We start from the raw sequence: 15927 nt of genomic DNA, 5'->3' as shown, positions 1-15927 counted from the left end.
TGGCCAGCTCCCTCCGCCTCTGTCTAATAGCCCACGCCTGAGGCTCCTCCACTTCCTCAGCCACACCCTCGGACACTCCTCGTCGCCTGCCATCCACCCCATCGCCCGGAATCCCACTTTCCCCAACTCCAGGAACTCCACCCGCCACCCCCACTGCCTCACCGCGGAACACCATCTTCCAGTCATCCTCGTCGACAACCAACCACTCAAACGGAACCGCGGTAAGACACTGATCATCATGCTCGCGCTCGATTTCCTCTGGGGTCAACTTTCCGCGCTCGTTCCCGCTCATGTCGACGGCGTTCCTCGCCGCCCGCGGAGCCCCTTCTGCGCCGCCCCGATCCGCGTCTCTGGACCTGCTTCTGGGAGCCGTTGGCCCTGCTGCGCAGCCCCTCCTCGCCCCCAAGCCGCCCCGCTGCCCTCCCCCTACCGCCGCTGGCCCAATCCCGAACGCCGGCCAAGCCTGTCTGTTTTGCTGTGCTGTGCGTTCTGTTCCAGAGGAAGAAGAAGGCCAGGGGTCTAGTTGCGAGTGGAAAAGAAAGTCAGGGGGTTATGGGGAAAATCGTGGGATTTATGTTTGAGGTGGGTTTTTGTCCAGGGGTGTAGGCGCAAGATCCAGGGGCCTCTACGCATTTAACCCATAGACTGGAGGGCTAGATTGGAAGATTGCCTCGGTTTTCTTTTTTTTTTCCTAGATCTAAAAAGGCTGAAAGTTTAAAAAGGCATAGAAAAGTGTAGAAAAATGCTAAAAATGCAAGATAAATTTTGTTAGACTCAATATTCTGTGTAGTTTCACATAAAAATAAGTTTACACATGTCTCTGTTAGAATTAATGTTATATGATTTAATCCTTGTTTAAGCTAGTTTAAATCATAGCAAATCACAGAAAAATGCTAAAAAGGTAAATCCAACTCTCAAGTGTTTGTTTCAGAGAATAAAAGCTTAGAAAAATGGTTTAGAGCCTAGCTTAGACATTTAAGTTACTGTTTTAGTTTATTAATTGAAATCTACGGGTAGATTTTTCTTTTTGCATAATGATAAATCCAGAGATGATAAAAATATGAAACCACTTGGAATAATTCAGGAATGAGGTGTAGTTCACAGGAAAATTATGAGACTTGGTTTGAAAGTTAATGAAAACCTCTTTCCTTTTTAGAGAAAGATAAAAAGGAATAATATATGAAATGCCTTTCAGACTCTTGGTTTTGCATGTTGAATCATTTGCACCTGCATTTCATGTAGAAGTTAACATCGCCGACGGTTTTGCATGTTGTTTTGATTATGCATTTACGTTTATAGGAATTGATTGAAACCATAGATGCATGAATATAGTGCCCCTTGATCTGAACACTAGTATAAGAAGTCGAGTAGTTGCAATGCTAAATAGGACTCGGTAAAAGTCAAGTGATTTCCTGTCACTCGCGAGTTATAGGAGTTGAATGATTTTCTTTTTGTTGCAACTATAAGGATGATGGACGGGGCCGGGCTTATGTTGGTACTCGGTGGTTTGCCCCGTCTGTCTACTTGAAATTGGACTAAGGTCGAAAGGTGATGGTGTTCGTGATCAAGTGTTTGAAAGTACTAATCTCATACCTAGTATGGGATGGGGAAGCCTAGTACCTGATTGAACTGGGACGTGGCTTATACCCCTGCTGTCCTTGGAACGTCGTTCCCATGGTGCATCATGTGGGTGCAATGGCGGTCATAGTACGGTAGAGACCGGGACTGTGGAGCATTGCATGCCAAAGGAAGTTTGGACCTGACACGTACCTAGGGATCGATGGGGACGGCTGACAAGTGAAGCGACCCTTCGTGGTGCGCGGATGTCGTGGGATTAGGTTCGCCATGCATGGTTAATAAATTCGAATCGATTCGTCTGCCTCTCACAGTGTGGGACTACTTGATCGCTATGCTACACTGAGTAAGAATGAAAGATGATGATGATATAATATTGTTACTTGTTATTAATTGCTTGGAAAACTATGCTTGTTTAGTATAGTTGCTAACTTAGAATGATAAACAACAGTAGAACTGGTGGCTAAAATGTTGAAAGTAAGGACCTACACTAGTCGCTTTTGGCAAAACAAAACCCAGAGCCAAAAAGCTTACATGTCTAGGTGTTAGTGGATTAGTACCACAGGTCGGTTAAGTCTTGTTGAGCATAGTTGCTCAGCCTTGTTTGTGGCACCTCTTTTCAGGTGAGGATGATGTTTCTGAGTTCGCTGCTAGTTCTGCTTGGTCTACCCAGCTCCCTCCGGGTTGGACGGTCGAGTGGGATCCCTCCTTGGACGGCGAGGACAGGGGTCAGTGATGTCATGATCGGCTTCTTCATGATATCGTGCATCGACGTTTAGTTTCTGTGCATTTTATTTCTGTTGCTTGAACACTCTACAAACTATGTTTGAATTTCTGAACTTTATGTTGTAATAAATCGATGCACTTTGTTTAATCTGGATGGACTGTTGTAATCTCTGTAACCACTCACCATCGTGTGAGTTTTGCTTTCTCGATCCTGCGTTACGTGGTTTTATCGGAGGAAATCCGACGGACGACCAAGTTGACTTGTTTAAAGTACATGATCGCGTTTAGGCGACTTAAGTGTGCTTTAGCCAAGTTAATTTAGGCGGTTCCGCCACAGCTGGTACCAGAGCTTGAAAGCATGACAGAGAAAACAACAGACTTTAAATACCTTTTCTAAAATAAAACTTGCAAGAAATTAGTTTGAACATTTCGTACGATCGTTAAGGATGAACTTAGTACGAGAAGCCCTAGGGGAATTTTTGGGTTATTTAAGGTGGCTATTAGCTATTGGTTATTTTACTGACTTCCAGCACTTTCGCCCACGTGTATTATACGTGCGCAGAGTTCCGCATCGTGAGTATGCGAGGGGTGATAGGAAGTTCTATTCAAAAGAACCTATCATCGCGGTTGTTTTTGCCCATGTTTATTATACGTGCGTAAGGTTCCGTATGATGATTCATGCGAAGGGTGGTATGGTTCGATTCCAACGAGCCTATCATCACGGTTGTTCGCCCACGTTTATGATACGTGCGCATGATTCCGCATCACGAGTATGCGAAGGGTTATATGGTCCTATTCGAAGGGGCCTATTTCCACGGTTGTTGCGCTGTCCATGCAGCGTTAAATGCATGGGTGCCATTTCTATAGTGAATGGTAATGAATGGGGACGCTTTCGTGAGTGCTGGCACGAAAGGTTCATGTGGTATTGTGTTTTTCTGCAGGTACACTAACCACGTTCGCATAGGAAAACGATATTAGAAACCCGACTAGATACTATAGGGAGCGATGTAATTGTTGCCTTGCCACCGGCACTAATCACGTAAGTCCAATTTTTGGCAATTATTTTGGTTGAGAGGACGATGTAGGTCGTGCATGCATCATGAACTAAAATCCGTGAAACCGAACCATTAAATCGACCTTGCTCATGCGTTTTAAGTTTTTTTTTTCCGCGTTAAGGATTTTCTAGCTGCCCTTTTCAGCATGGTGTCTTATCAAAATCTTTTGGGTTGTTTCCATGTGTTATCTACAGAAACTTTATATAAGAAAAGTGTGTAAAAACGTTTTATTATGCCACTGGTAAAATTTGGTAATTTCTCCCAAAGGATCTGCGAGCAATGACAAAAATTTGTAACTCCTTATTTCCTGGAAATACAGTTTGTGCACCTGTTATAGTCTTCCTGTTTCGACTCCCTTAAGGACATTTTCTGCTAGGCACTGCTTAAGAAAAGTTGTAGAGCACTGTTTGAAGAACCTTGTGGTAAATATTCAGCTTATTTATATCTCTGGTTTGGGAGTTATGCTCAGTTTATTGCCACACTGTCCCTGAAAATTCCAGCATGTGCCACCTGCCAAAGATCTGAGTATATCACCCTGTTAGGATCTGTTTTCACTCCACTTGTGAATACCAAACTTGTTACCAATTATCAGAAGGGAATGTTGGTAAAATTTGGGAATTTTTGGATGAGTACTTGTTGAGTTATGAGCTTTTTCTCTAGCCTACCAGAATCTGTTTTCATCCTGAGTTTTAATCTCACGTTTCTTTTATCACTCCTTGGTTCCAGATGGCCGCTCCTGGGCACGTGATGCGTGGCACGGATGGCACCTCCCACTCCACGTGCCTACACTTCGAGGGTTTTCCCGCTATCTTGTGGGACACCTTGAGGTGGTTTGGGTACCAGTCGCTGCCTCTTTACGCGGGACGCGAGTACCTGGAGCACGGGGTGCAAAGGTGCAGCGTGCGTGTGGTCGTACCTCCACCCCCAGTGCAGCCACAGTGGCCCCAGCTTGAGGTTTCGACATATGGTCATACCCTCGAGGATACTTGGGAGTCCGCTGCCCTGCAGGCCCTCACTCAGTTCTGCAGACTACACCCTTTCGAGGTCCTTTTGGATCCGATTGGCTTGTTCCCCGCTAGGGACAGGCTGGACGCAGACTGGCTTGATAGGGTGAACAACATGGAGGTGTTGGTCACCTCACACCCGCAGGTCACCCTCTCCACCGCAACGCGTTGTATGAATGCGTTGTACCGACTGGTCGAGCTCCAGGGGAGAGCTATGGCTGTCTTGGCTCGGATAGCTGTGGACACCCAGGAGCATCTCAATACCACCAAGAAAGATTTGGTGGAACAGTCGTACCAGCTCATCCAGAGGGGTATACGGATCTCTGACATGGAGACCCGGATCACCGAGCTAGAGGAGGAGGTGACAGATATGGAGCACGATATGGTATTGCTTGCAGAGGAGAAGCTAGAGGTTGAGATGGAGCTAGCTGTTGCTAATGCGCACTTGGATGAGCACCACGCCGAGCTCAATGCCATCCATGCGCAGGAGCAGCAGGGGGAGAATGACCCGATGGAGGAGGAGGAGGAGGAGGAAGACCCCGAGGAGATCGAGGGTGTCTCGAGCATGGACTTCGAGGGCGTTCAGTCTCCGCCCCGAGTTGGTGACGCCCCTTCTCCGGCGCACAGCGCTTCCTCCGTGGGCAACTTAGATGACTTCTAAGTTTTTGTTGTAGCGAGTTGGTCTTCTGTTGTTACTCCTCGGCAACCTATATTTTGGATGGCGATGTAATAGGTTAGCCTCGAGTTGAGTACCCTTGCTGCCATAGACTTGTTATGTATGCATGGACATGCTTTTGTCATGACTGGCGATGTAACCGAAAACTTGGCAGAAATATAGTTGCTGTTTGGTCTCAGTTTTAACCCTATCTCCACTCACTTTTGAACTGATATTTAAATACCAAAGTTGTGCAAAAACTTGTGTTCTAATCGCTCGTAAAATTTCAGCTCCTTTCGATCTGTTAAACTCGTGTTAGAAGCCAAAACTTCACCGCTCAGATTGCTGAAAAACAGCCGGACAACGACTCACTCAGCTCACTTTTCGATCTCTTTATCTTATGTTTTGGTCAGCGAGCGTAATACAAAAGTTGTGGCATATGAAATGCGCTAACTACTGACCAAAGATGATAAACAATGTGCATACAGAAGAAGAGATATGCACCTACTCAATAAAAGGATCTTATTGTTGTTTTTCTCAGGATCCGCAAGATTTATGTTTATGATCCCGCACATAATTTTTCCTTGTTTTTAAGCAAGCTTTCGAATTATGTGACTAATGGAAAGATACCCTCTTGCAGATGGTGCGCACTGCGCGCTTAAGCTCGATCCCAAGTGGTAGCGAGGATAATCGAGCACCTCCGCCGCCACCGCCTCCCCCGCCTTCGCTAGAGGCGATCTTGGCTGCACAGACAGAGCTCTTGCGACACATCGTCCAAGGGCAGCAACAGCAGCCTCAGGGAGGAAGGGGTCATCAGCAGCCCCAGATCGTTCGTTACGAGGATTTCTTGGGGACCCAGCCCCCGCTCTTCCACAAGACTGAGGATCCTCTCGATGCTAATGCATGGATTCACATTCTGGAATCCAAGTTCGAGCTTCTCACTACGCCTTGCACCGATGACAACAAGGCACGGTTCGCAGCCCAGCAGCTGCGTGGTTCTGCCCGCCTCTGGTGGGACCACTACCACGCCATGCTGCCGGCTGACCACATCGTCAGCTGGGACGAGTTCAAGACCGCTTTCAGAGGCCATCATATCCCTGAGGGCCTAATGGAGCGCAAGCTCAATGAGTTCCTGGCTCTCACCCAGGGAAGTCGCGACGTCCTGCATTACGCGCAGTCCTTCAACGACCTATGCCGCTATGCCAGCTATCACGCGGATACGGATGAGAAGAAGCGGGATCGGTTCCGCAGGGGCTTGAGTCTCGAACTCAAGGAAAGGCTGAACCCCATCAAAGTGGATACCTACAATGAGCTGGTGAATCAGGCCATTTCCCAGGAAGACTGCATGAAGGCCCTCAAGGCCGACCTGAAGCGGAAAGCTCCCATGATATCACCTAGCCCGCCTGCTCGGAAATTCAGGATGGTTCCCCCTTCAGCACCTCGCAGGCCCGCGCAGCCTGGGAGATGGGTTGCTCGCCCTCCACCACTGGCAGCACCTCGTTTCCCCGGTTTCCAGCCGCAGGCACCTCAGCGCAACCTTCCACCGCCGCCGCGCCCTGCAAATGGTAACCGCTGCTTCACCTGCGGCAACGTTGGACACTTTGCTAAGGACTGCCCCAGAAACAAGAATCAACGCCCCGGTCAGAGCAATGCAATGGTGAACAAGGGAAAGAAGCCCAAAGTACAAGTTCGTCATGGCAGGCTAAACTTCACCAATGTGGCAGAACTCCCAGAAGGCGCACCGGTGATGACGGGTACATTCCTTATTCATAATCAACCAGTTTTGATTTTATTTGATTCCGGAGCATCTCATAGTTTCATCGGAAGTAAAACTGGTGCTAGATGTGGGTTAAGGTTCTGTCACACCAAAGGGTCGTATATGATCTCTACCCCGGGTGGGAAAATAGCCTCAGATCAAATGAACCTCAATGTACCTATCAAGTTAGGAAGAACCCTCTTTAAGGAAAATCTTATTATTCTCGGTCTAGAGGGAATAGATATTATCTTGGGTATGGATTGGATGACTCAACACCGAGTAATGCTAGATATCTCCGCCCGAGCTGTCCACATAGACTCACCACTGTATGGCACCTCCACTATCCACTTACCCCACCGAGAGTGCGTAAACTCCTGTGCTTATCCCGTGGTTGAAGCCCAACTGGAAGATATCCCCATTGTTTGTGAGTATCCAGATGTATTCCCGGATGACCTGCCAGGCATGCCACCTGACAGGGATATTGAGTTTGCTATTGAGTTGCAACCAGGCACGGCACCAATATCCAAGAGGCCGTATCGAATGCCACCCGCAGAGCTGGCAGAACTGAAAACCCAATTACATGAACTGTTGGAAAAGGGTTTCATTCGCCCAAGTACGTCACCTTGGGGCTGTCCAGCACTGTTTGTGAAGAAGAAGGACGAGAGTCTACGCATCTGTGTGGACTACCGCCCTCTCAATGCGGTGACGATTAAGAATAAATATCCATTGCCCCGCATTGATGTCCTATTTGATCAGTTAGCTGGAGCCAGAGTATTCTCCAAGATAGACCTTCGCTCAGGCTATCATCAGATCAAGATCCGACCGTGTGACATTCCCAAAACGGCTTTCTCCACACGGTATGGACTCTACGAGTATCTAGTTATGTCGTTTGGGCTTACTAATGCACCTGCTTATTTCATGTATCTCATGAATTCGGTGTTTATGCCCGAGCTGGACAAATTCATCGTGGTATTCATTGATGACATCCTAGTGTACTCGAAGAATGAGAAGGAACATGCCGAGCATCTTCACATTGTTCTTCAACGCTTGAGAGATCATCAGCTGTACGCGAAGTTCTCCAAGTGTGAGTTCTGGTTGGAGAATGTTAAATTCTTGGGACACACTATTTCTCGAGATGGCATTGCAGTCGACCCCAGCAAAGTGCAAGAGGTCATGGACTGGAAGCCACCCACTTCGGTTCATCAAATTCGAAGCTTTCTTGGTCTAGCAGGCTACTATCGGCGATTCATTCCGGATTTCTCAAAAATAGCTAAGCCTATGACTGAGTTATTGAAGAAAGGAGTCAAATTCACATGGAGTGATAAATGTGAAGAAGCTTTCCACACCTTGAGAAGACTTTTAACCTCTGCCCCAGTCCTAGCTCAACCTGACACTACTAAGCCATTTGACGTGTATTGTGACGCCTCCGGCACTGGACTTGGGTGTGTTCTCATGCAAGACAACCGAGCCATTGCCTACGCCTCACGAGCGTTACGGCCGCATGAGCTGAATTACCCGACACATGATCTTGAATTGGCAGCCGTGATTCATGCCTTGAAGATGTGGAGACACTATCTTATGGGCACTCACTGCAATGTCTACACTGATCACAAGAGCCTCAAGTATATCTTTACTCAAGTGGATCTTAACATGCGTCAGAGAAGGTGGTTGGAATTAATTAAGGATTATGATTTGGAAGTGCATTATCACCCCGGCAAAGCAAATGTAGTTGCCGATGCTCTCAGTCGCAAGGCCCATTGCAATTGTTTGTCAGCAACTAACTTCGCAGAAACCATATGTCATGAGATGGGAAAACTTAGTTTGGAAATTATTTCCCATGGCACCTTAGGTCATGTTTCCATTGAATCTACCTTAGAGGACCAAATTGGGCTGATACAATTAGAAGATGAGGAAATAAAGCTAATTAAGGAGAAAGTTGCACAGAGAGATGAGGGGTATAAACATTTCCGACAAGATGAGAAGGGAATAGTGTACTATAAGAACCGACTTGTTGTCCCATCTAACCCCGACCTTAGGAAGCAAATCCTGGATGAAGCACATCTCTCCAAGTTCTCGATTCATCCTGGCAGCAATAAGATGTATCATGACCTCCGTCAAACATTTTGGTGGAGTGGAATGAAACCGGAAATTGCACGCTATGTCTCGGAATGCGACACGTGTCAACGTATCAAGGCAAGCCACTTGAAGGTAGCAGGTACCTTGCAACCGCTACCTATTCCATCTTGGAAATGGGAAGATATCAGCATGGATTTCATTGTGGGATTACCCGTTACCTCTCAGCGCCATGATTCTATCTGGATTATAGTGGACCGTCTTACCAAGACGGCACATTTCCTTCCTGTTCACACTACCTACACCGCTCGGAAATATGCAGAATTGTATCTTGACCGTATTGTGTCCCTACATGGTGTGCCGAAGACAATCATCTCTGATCGAGGAGTTCAATTCATCGCACGCTTTTGGGAACAACTACAGTCCGCACTTGGCACTAAGCTAATCCGTAGCTCAACATATCACCCTCAGACTGATGGCCAAACAGAAAGGGTGAATCAAATTCTAGAAGACATGCTACGTGCTTGCGTCATACATTATGACAAGAATTGGGATAAATGTTTGCCATTAGCGGAATTTTCCTATAACAATAGCTACCAGGCTAGCTTGAAAATGGCACCATTTGAAGCCCTATATGGTCGAAGGTGTCGAACACCTTTAAATTGGTCACAAGCAGGAGAAAGACAAACCTACGGGCCTGATCTAGTAGTTGAAGCCGAAGAGCAAGTTAAAATAATTCAGGCAAATCTTAAAGCCACCCAATCACGACAGAAAAGCTATTTTGACAAAAGGAGAAGGCCCTTACAGTTTGACATTGGTGATCATGTATACCTCCGAGTCTCACCGACTAAGGGTGTACAACGGTTTGGGATCAAAGGAAAATTGGCTCCCCGATACATTGGTCCCTATGAGATCGTGGAAATATGCGGACCAGTCGCATATAGAGTTAAACTCCCTAACAGACTTTCAGCTATACACAACATATTCCACGTATCGCAGCTCAAGAAGTGTGTACGAGTTCCCACGGCAATTATTGAGCAAGAAGAGGTATCGATAGACCCGGATCTTTCCTATGTGGAGTACCCAATCACGATTGTTGATCACAAGGAAAGGAAGACCCGGAACAAAATAATGAGGATGTTCAAAGTTCAGTGGAGTCATCACACAGAAGCCGAAGCCACATGGGAAACGGAGGAGTATCTTAATACCCACTTCCGCGGATTTCTTTTCGATCAGGGAGGTATGATACCCAAGCCACACTAGTTCTTTTTCTTTCACTCGAATCTCGGGGCGAGATTCCTTTAAGGGGGGTAGGTTGTAGCAAATGAGCCAAAATTTACCTTCTTTGAGCTTAAGTGAAGTCATTAGAGCTTAATGGAACCAATGAACAGCCTTGCACCCAAGTAAAATGACCCCTTTTGCCCCTCACGAGCTAAACATGTGTTTAAGCCATAACTCAATTTTTTTCTTAAGAACTTAAAAATCTGCCTAACTAAGAGTTGTATAACTCATAAATTCTAACAACTTTTGTAATTAGCTTTTTGCTTGAAACTGATCAGAAAAGGGTCAAAATATCGAATTACAAATCTGGGCCGAAAGGTGCAGATCAAATAAAGTCAGAACTTTGGAGCCCTTTTTCTCACATTTTCGAATGTATGCTCATGACAAACCTTTTATGAAAGTTTTAGTGCTACGAGTCCTTAACAACTTTGATTTTTGAGCATAGGCCAAAATCTGCACAGAAGGTTTTCAAAAACGAGGTCAAACGCAGCTAAAATGGTCAACACTGTCAAAAATGGCTGAAGTGTTCAAGTCTGAAAGTTTCGGATTTTGCCAAACTTTGAAGCGTTTTATCTTCAATTCAGCTTCGAATTTGAAATCAAGACAATTACAAGAATTGAACTTAGATCCTAGGCCTACAACTTTTGTAAAGGGAGTAGGGGTTGTGCAGTTCAAAAATCTGGAGAAGATCGCGCTCGAAGATTGCCCTATCGTCCGATCCCACAAATCCCGCACCAGAGCTCACGCCGAGCACGCGTGCGCCGCGCTCCCCTCGCCGGCCGCCCCGTGGCACGTGCTCCTCATCGCTGCCCCGTCGAGTTGCCCCCTGCCGCTGCTCTATCCGCACGCGCCCTGCGACGCTCTGGCACGCCACCGCCGCCATGCCCGCCAACGCACGCCCGAGACAAGACGCAACAGCTCCTCGGCCTCGCCTGCAGCGCCCTGATGGAGCCGTTCACCCGTGCACGCCTGCTTCGCCTGCAGCGCCCGCCTGCAAGTGCACCCACCAAGTCACCTCCCATGTCCGCCAATGGCGCCCGCCATGGCCGATCCACCCCGCAGCAGCGTACTAGCGCCCCATCCTCCAAACCACCCTCCTCAAGTATCCTGCCTCCTTTCCAAGCCCCAGTGCCCTCCAACAGAAAGTTCTTGCCCCAAACCGGCAGCTCGAGAGGTTCCCGTTCCCCGATGAAATCTGGCCAGCTCCCTCCGCCTCTGTCTAATAGCCCACGCCTGAGGCTCCTCCACTTCCTCAGCCACACCCTCGGACACTCCTCGTCGCCTGCCATCCACCCCATCGCCCGGAATCCCACTTTCCCCAACTCCAGGAACTCCACCCGCCACCCCCACTGCCTCACCGCGGAACACCATCTTCCAGTCATCCTCGTCGTCAACCAACCACTCAAACGGAACCGCGGTAAGACACTGATCATCATGCTCGCGCTCGATTTCCTCTGGGGTCAACTTTCCGCGCTCGTTCCCGCTCATGTCGACGGCGTTCCTCGCCGCCCGTGGAGCCCCTTCTGCGCCGCCCCGATCCGCGTCTCTGGACCTGCTTCTGGGAGCCGTTGGCCCTGCTGCGCAGCCCCTCCTCGCCCCCAAGCCGCCCCGCTGCCCTCCCCCTACCGCCGCTGGCCCAATCCCGAACGCCGGCCAAGCCTGTCTGTTTTGCTGTGCTGTGCGTTCTGTTCCAGAGGAAGAAGAAGGCCAGGGGTCTAGTTGCGAGTGGAAAAGAAAGTCAGGGGGTTATGGGGAAAATCGTGGGATTTATGTTTGAGGTGGGTTTTTGTCTAGGGGTGTAGGCGCAAGATCCAGGGGCCTCTACGCATTTAACCCATACACTGGAGGGCTAGATTGGAAGATTGCCTCGGTTTTCTTTTTTTTTCCTAGATCTAAAAAGGCTGAAAGTTTAAAAAGGCATAGAAAAGTGTAGAAAAATGCTAAAAATGCAAGATAAATTTTGTTAGACTCAATATTCTGTGTAGTTTCACATAAAAATAAGTTTACACATGTCTCTGTTAGAATTAATGTTATATGATTTAATCCTTGTTTAAGCTAGTTTAAATCATAGCAAATCACAGAAAAATGCTAAAAAGGTAAATCCAACTCTCAAGTGTTTGTTTCAGAGAATAAAAGCTTAGAAAAATGGTTTAGAGCCTAGCTTAGACATTTAAGTTACTGTTTTAGTTTATTAATTGAAATCTACGGGTAGATTTTTCTTTTTGCATAATGATAAATCCAGAGATGATAAAAATATGAAACCACTTGGAATAATTCAGGAATGAGGTGTAGTTCACAGGAAAATTATGAGACTTGGTTTGAAAGTTAATGAAAACCTCTTTCCTTTTTAGAGAAAGATAAAAAGGAATAATATATGAAATGCCTTTCAGACTCTTGGTTTTGCATGTTGAATCATTTGCACCTGCATTTCATGTAGAAGTTAACATCGCCGACGGTACATACGAGCTGCACCCGACGCCCGAAGAGGAAGCTGTAGCGGATCTACACCACGCCGAAGTCGAGCCCGTGCTAGAGCAAGCCGAGGACCAGTTCGCTAACTCCGAGTGTGAAGGCAAGCCCCGGAGCATAAATTCCTATGTTTAAATACTTGCAATATATTGGTTGTTTTGATTATGCATTTACGTTTATAGGAATTGATTGAAACCATAGATGCATGAATATAGTGCCCCTTGATCTGAACACTAGTATAAGAAGTCGAGTAGTTGCAATGCTAAATAGGACTCGGTAAAAGTCGAGTGATTTCCTGTCACTCGCGAGTTATAGGAGTTGAATGATTTTCTTTTTGTTGCAACTATAAGGATGATGGACGGGGCCGGGCTTATGTTGGTACTCGGTGGTTTGCCCCGTCTGTCTACTTGAAATTGGACTAAGGTCGAAAGGTGATGGTGTTCGTGATCAAGTGTTTGAAAGTACTAATCTCATACCTAGTATGGGATGGGGAAGCCTAGTACCTGATTGAACTGGGACGTGGCTTATACCCCTGCTGTCCTTGGAACGTCGTTCCCATGGTGCATCATGTGGGTGCAATGGCGGTCATAGTACGGTAGAGACCGGGACTGTGGAGCATTGCATGCCAAAGGAAGTTTGGACCTGACACGTACCTAGGGATCGATGGGGACGGCTGACAAGTGAAGCGACCCTTCGTGGTGCGCGGATGTCGTGGGATTAGGTTCACCATGCATGGTTAATAAATTCGAATCGATTCGTCTGCCTCTCACAGTGTGGGACTACTTGATCGCTATGCTACACTGAGTAAGAATGAAAGATGATGATGATATAATATTGTTACTTGTTATTAATTGCTTGGAAAACTATGCTTGTTTAGTATAGTTGCTAACTTAGAATGATAAACAACAGTAGAACTGGTGGCTAAAATGTTGAAAGTAAGGACCTACACTAGTCGCTTTTGGCAAAACAAAACTCAGAGCCAAAAAGCTTACATGTCTAGGTGTTAGTGGATTAGTACCACAGGTCGGTTAAGTCTTGTTGAGCATAGTTGCTCAGCCTTGTTTGTGGCACCTCTTTTCAGGTGAGGATGATGTTTCTGAGTTCGCTGCTAGTTCTGCTTGGTCTACCCAGCTCCCTCCGGGTTGGACGGTCGAGTGGGATCCCTCCTCGGACGGCGAGGACAGGGGTCAGTGATGTCATGATCGGCTTCTTCATGATATCGTGCATCGACGTTTAGTTTCTGTGCATTTTATTTCTGTTGCTTGAACACTCTACAAACTATGTTTGAATTTCTGAACTTTATGTTGTAATAAATCGATGCACTTTGTTTAATCTGGATGGACTGTTGTAATCTCTGTAACCACTCACCATCGTGTGAGTTTTGCTTTCTCGATCCTGCGTTACGTGGTTTTATCGGAGGAAATCCGACGGACGACCAAGTTGACTTGTTTAAAGTACATGATCGCGTTTAGGCGACTTAAGTGTGCTTTAGCCAAGTTAATTTAGGCGGTTCCACCACAGCTGGTACCAGAGCTTGAAAGCATGACAGAGAAAACAACAGACTTTAAATACCTTTTCTAAAATAAAACTTGCAAGAAATTAGTTTGAACATTTCGTACGATCGTTAAGGATGAACTTAGTACGAGAAGCCCTAGGGGAATTTTTGGGTTATTTAAGGTGGCTATTAGCTATTGGTTATTTTACTGACTTCCAGCACTTTCGCCCACGTGTATTATACGTGCGCAGAGTTCCGCATCGTGAGTATGCGAGGGGTGATAGGAAGTTCTATTCAAAAGAACCTATCATCGCGGTTGTTTTTGCCCATGTTTATTATACGTGCGTAAGGTTCCGTATGATGATTCATGCGAAGGGTGGTATGGTTCGATTCCAACGAGCCTATCATCACGGTTGTTCGCCCACGTTTATGATACGTGCGCATGATTCCGCATCACGAGTATGCGAAGGGTTATATGGTCCTATTCGAAGGGGCCTATTTCCACGGTTGTTGCGCTGTCCATGCAGCGTTAAACGCATGGGTGCCATTTCTATAGTGAATGGTAATGAATGGGGACGCTTTCGTGAGTGCTGGCACGAAAGGTTCATGTGGTATTGTGTTTTTCTGCAGGTACACTAACCACGTTCGCATAGGAAAACGATATTAGAAACCCGACTAGATACTATAGGGAGCGATGTAATTGTTGCCTTGCCACCGGCACTAATCACGTAAGTCCAATTTTTGGCAATTATTTTGGTTGAGAGGACGATGTAGGTCGTGCATGCATCATGAACTAAAATCCGTGAAACCGAACCATTAAATCGACCTTGCTCATGCGTTTTAAGTTTTTTTTTTCCGCGTTAAGGATTTTCTAGCTGCCCTTTTCAGCATGGTGTCTTATCAAAATCTTTTGGGTTGTTTCCATGTGTTATCTACAGAAACTTTATATAAGAAAAGTGTGTAAAAACGTTTTATTATGCCACTGGTAAAATTTGGTAATTTCTCCCAAAGGATCTGCGAGCAATGACAAAAATTTGTAACTCCTTATTTCCTGGAAATACAGTTTGTGCACCTGTTATAGTCTTCCTGTTTCGACTCCCTTAAGGACATTTTCTGCTAGGCACTGCTTAAGAAAAGTTGTAGAGCACTGTTTGAAGAACCTTGTGGTAAATATTCAGCTTATTTATATCTCTGGTTTGGGAGTTATGCTCAGTTTATTGCCACACTGTCCCTGAAAATTCCAGCATGTGCCACCTGCCAAAGATCTGAGTATATCACCCTGTTAGGATCTGTTTTCACTCCACTTGTGAATACCAAACTTGTTACCAATTATCAGAAGGGAATGTTGGTAAAATTTGGGAATTTTTGGATGAGTACTTGTTGAGTTATGAGCTTTTTCTCTAGCCTACCAGAATCTGTTTTCATCCTGAGTTTTAATCTCACGTTTCTTTTATCACTCCTTGGTTCCAGATGGCCGCTCCTGGGCACGTGATGCGTGGCACGGATGGCACCTCCCACTCCACGTGCCTACACTTCGAGGGTTTTCCCGCTATCTTGTGGGACACCTTGAGGTGGTTTCGGTACCAGTCGCCGCCTCTTTACGCGGGACGCGAGTACCTGGAGCACGGGGTGCAAAGGTGCAGCGTGCGTGTGGTCGTACCTCCACCCCCAGTGCAGCCACAGTGGCCCCAGCTTGAGGTTTCGACATATGGTCATACCCTCGAGGATACTTGGGAGTCCGCTGCCCTGCAGGCCCTCACTCAGTTCTGCAGACTACACCCTTTCGAGGTCCTTTTGGATCCGATTGGCTTGTTCCCCGCTAGGGACAGGCTGGACGC

Source organism: Setaria viridis, chromosome 1, assembly GCF_005286985.2.
Source record: "Setaria viridis chromosome 1, Setaria_viridis_v4.0, whole genome shotgun sequence".
Taxonomy (NCBI): Eukaryota; Viridiplantae; Streptophyta; class Magnoliopsida; order Poales; family Poaceae; genus Setaria; species Setaria viridis.
Note: the sequence above shows the minus strand (reverse complement) of the source record.